Source organism: Peromyscus leucopus, chromosome X, assembly GCF_004664715.2.
Source record: "Peromyscus leucopus breed LL Stock chromosome X, UCI_PerLeu_2.1, whole genome shotgun sequence".
NCBI classification, from domain to species: domain Eukaryota; kingdom Metazoa; phylum Chordata; class Mammalia; order Rodentia; family Cricetidae; genus Peromyscus; species Peromyscus leucopus.
In genome coordinates, this window is record NC_051083.1 from 77,492,752 (window position 1) to 77,497,254 (window position 4,503).

Here is a 4,503-nt window from a genome sequence, read left to right on the forward strand (position 1 = left end):
AGCCGGGCGGTGGTGGCGCACGCCTTTAATCCCAGCACTTGGGAGGCAGAGGCAGGTGGATCTCTATGAGTTCGAGGCCAGCCTGGGTGACCAAGTGAGTTCCAGGAAAGGTGCAAAGCTACACAGAGAAACCCTGTCTCGAAAAACCAAAAAAAAAAAAACAAATAAATTTCAGGAATATAAAACAAATTTGAGAAATAATACAAACAGAAATAATAATATTTGGAAATAATGGGAAAAAATTATAGTACCAAAAGCTATTTCCAAGAAATCTGGGCGTGAGCGGGAGGCGGAGCCGGGGGAGCTGCTCTCGTAGCTCCCCCTGGCCTCCGGCGCGGCTGCTGCTCGAGGGGGAGGAGTTACCGCCGCTGTTCGGCAGTAGAACTTAACCAGGATGGCTGTGACCTAAAGTCCGCAGGAAGCCCCGGGGTCATGGCCCAGAAGCACCCGGGAGAAGGAGGGTTGTGTGGAGCCCAGCACAGCTGTGGTGCCTCCCTCAGGACCTCAGGACCCTCTGTGGACCCTGAAAAACTTTCATTCTCAGGACTCAGGGACTCATCGGAGACGGCTCCTAATGGTACGCGCTGCCTCGCCGAGCACTCGGGTCCTAAGTACACACAGCCCCCGAACCCAGCCCACTGGTCGGATCCAAGCCATGGTCCTCCAAGGGGTCCGGGACCACCTAGGGAAGGAGGTGACCCTGACGAGAGTGACGCGTCTTCGGAAGAGTCCGGAGTGGACCAGGAGCTCTCAAGAGATAATGAGACTGGGTACCAGGAGGATGGGAGCCCTTCTTTTCTTTCCATTCCATCTGCGTGTAACTGCCGGGAAGCCCTGGAGTCCCTGAAGGGGCTCACTCTGAGGAAGGAGATGGCCCTTCTAGCAACTTCTGCCACCATTGCACCTCTCCAGCCTTGGGGGAAGATGAAGAATTAGAAGAAGAATATGATGATGAGGAACCTCTTAAGTTTCCCAGTGATTTCTCACGTGTGTCCAGTGGGAAGAAACCCCCATCCCGGAGGCAGAGACACCGTTTTTTTGACCAAGGAGGATACTCGGGATAGTGGACGCAGAGATCCCAGGTCTCCTGGTCGTCATCGGCTGGGCCGAAAACGAAATCAGGCGGATAAGCGCAGAGGCCTGGGACTGTGGGAGTAGAGGAACTATGTCAGCTTGGACAGGCGGGCTTCTGGTGGCTGATTGAACTTCTGGTATTGGTGGGAGAGTATGTAGAAACTTGTGGCCATCTCATTTATGCATGCAGGCAGCTGAAAGGCAGTGATCTGGACCTTTTTCGAGTTTGGGTGGGAGTCTGGGCAGGGAGATTGGGGGGCTGGGCCCAGGTGATGGCCCAGTTTCTAAGCCAGAGCTTTTACTGTGCAGCGGGGCTATTCACCCGTTTTCTTAGGCTAGTGGGTGCTTTCCTACTCCTGGCTCTTGCCCTCTTTTTGGGTTGTCTACAGTTGGGCTGGCGGTTTTTGGTGGGCCTGGGTGACCGTTTAGGCTGGAGGGATAAGACCACTTGGATGTTCTCTTGGCTGGATTCTCCAGCCTTGCACCGTGGCTTGACTCTGTTTCGAGATAGCAGGGCATGGCAGCAGCTGGTAAGATTAGTTCAGTGGAACTGGCTGGAGTTGCCTTGGGTCAAGCAGAGGACTAATAAGCAAGGTAATGCAACTGCAGCTAGTGGGCGCTACTGCCAGCCAGAAGAGGAAGTGGCCCGCCTTTTGACCATGGCTGGGGTTCCTGAGGATGAACTCAACCCTTTTCATGTGCTGGGGTTGAAGCTACAGCATCAGATATTGAACTGAAGAAGGCTTATAGGCAGCTAGCGGTGATGGTTCATCCTGATAAAAATCATCATCCCAGGGCTGAGGAGGCCTTCAAAGTTTTGCGGGCAGCTTGGACATTGTCAGCAACCCAGAGAGGCGGAAGGAGTATGAGATGAAACGAATGGCAGAGAATGAGCTGAGCCGGTCAGTGAATGAGTTTCTGTCGAAGCTACAAGATGACCTCAAGGAGGCAATGAATACTATGATGTGTAGCCGATGCCAAGGAAAGCATAGGAGTTTGAAATGGACCGGGAACCTAAGAGTGCCAGATACTGTGCTGAGTGTAACAGGCTGCATCCTGCTGAGGAGGGAGACTTTTGGGCAGAGTCGAGCATGTTAGGTCTCAAGATCACCTACTTTGCACTGATGGATGGAAAGGTCTATGACATCACAGAGTGGCTGGATGCCAGCGTGTGGGAATCTCTCCAGATACCCACAGAGTTCCTTACCACATCTCATTTGGTTCTCGGTTCCTGGCACCAGTGGTCGGCAGAGGGCCACTCCAGAGGCCCCTCCTGCTGACCTGCAGGATTTCTTGAGCCGGATCTTTCAAGCACCCCCAGGGCTGATGTCCAATGGAACTTCTTTGCAGCGCCTCACCCTGGCCCTGGGCCACTCCGACCTCCAAGCCCAGCAGTACAGTACCCAAGGGAGAAGCCAAACCTAAACGGCGGAAGAAAGTGAGGCGGCCCTTCCAACGCTGACCCCTTCTCTTCCTTCCTCACATCAATGTCAGGAGTCCAAAGGGCTGTGTACAGCACAGGATGGAATTTGATTTGTTTATTTTTAAATACTTTAAAAAGGGAAAAATTTAAATTGTTCACTCAGTACTTAGAGGAAGTCCATGACCTAACCCCCCCTTCCCCAACACCTAGGAACTGAATCTTGTCTTCTGACAATACCAAAGAAATAGGAGGTGGCTAGAGCAACGAGCTTAGGGTCTGGACCTAGTCCAGTCAGTCTGTTCCTAAGGTGTGGGGACAGGGATTTCTCTGGGTCTGTATGCCTTTATCTTATCATTTGCTCTCAGAGCAAGTGAAACACACCCCATTTTAAATGAGTGTATCTTATTTCTTAACCCCTTTACCCTGATGTACTAGCTAAAAGAATAAGCATGTAGCCCTAATTTTGGAGATACAGAATTCAGAGTGGAAACTGAATTTTTCCTCTGACTTTTCACTTTATGGAAACCACCTAACTTCAGGCTTGTTGCAAGGATGGCCAAAATTAATTAATTTTTAAAAAGCAGGCTTATGCCCTGTGCCTTGGGTGAGGGGAAGTACAGAGGGTTCCAGAGGCCCCTTGTGAGCCAAGGTTTGTATTTTTTTAAGTTTGTTCATATTTGTATGTACATATCTATTTAAAGCCAGGGGATTATCTTTCTATAAATATATAACTGGCAACTTAAAAAAAAAAAAAAAAAAAAAAAAAAAAAAAAAAAAAAAAAAAAAAAAAAAGAAATCTGGGACACATTCAAAAGGCCAACCCACAAAATTTATGCTGTAGAGGAAGTAAGGTGTAAGACTGAATAGAATAGACAGACTAGAGCTTTTATAGCATAAACTTCTCAAGTTTAGAGGAAACTTGGGCTTCCAAGCATACATTGAGTAAATAACTTCAAATAGACATCAGCAGACAAAAATCTCAATAGTGTATTATAGACTCCATGTCAAAAAGACACTGTAAAACAAAATAATAATCCTAAGAGCAACATGAGAAAATGTCAGGTAAAAGACAAAGACAAAAATACAAGAATTACCTCAGGCTTTTTGTCAGCAACTATAAAGACCAGAAACACACAGAATGGTACATTTTAAACACTGATTGAAAACAAATATGAACAAGAATGGTATACAACAAGATGCAATTTTTTAAAATTGAAAGAGAAATAGATATTTCAAGACAAAAATAAACCATTCAGATTCACAATCATGACAACCAAGGAAGCATTGCAGAAATTTCTTAGAGGACTACTTCACATGAAGAAAGATGAGAAATGATAGTATATTTACAGATAAACATATTAGCCTTGGTAAGAAAATCTGTGTGCAACATAGCAACATAGAAAAATGCTCAACTCTAGTATGGGAGCAGGAAAAGAAATACCAATAATTCAGCAGTTTATTTAGAACCATACCTGGCAAAGTTATAGGGAATATCAAATCCCTTTCTATGATAACCTTAATTGTATATAATCTTAATGAATCAGTAACAAAGATACAGGCTAAAATATTGGATTAAATAGAAACAATTATATAATATAACACCATAATGAAGTTCAGTTAAAAGTAAAGATATTTAAAATATTATATCAAATGGTATGTAGGGAGAACCTACCAAGCTAAAGGGAAACATGACAAAGGTTGATCACCTATCTTTACAGCATATAAAGAAAGATTCAACTAAAAATAATTAGAAGAGATAAAAAGGGACACTCCATGTTGATAAAAGGAATAATTTATTAAAAACTATAACAGATTTCCACCATTATGCAACATATATTGACTCTCCTAGTTTCATAAAAGAAAGACTAGAAGCCTTAAAACACCACATAGGCCCTGACAAAATAACAGTGAATTACTTAAATACTCCATATTCAAATTTAAATAGGTCTTCCAAAACTTAAGTCCAAGTGGATCAAGGACCTCAACATAAATCCAGCCGCTCTGAA

The 4,503-nt window shown here is 44.9% G+C and overlaps 1 pseudogene; it reads left to right on the plus strand.

Moving 5' to 3' along the window:
- The first annotated feature begins 283 nt into the window (after positions 1-283).
- LOC114685761 lies at positions 284-2,536 on the plus strand (annotated as a pseudogene).
- The last annotated feature ends 1,967 nt before the right edge of the window (positions 2,537-4,503 follow it).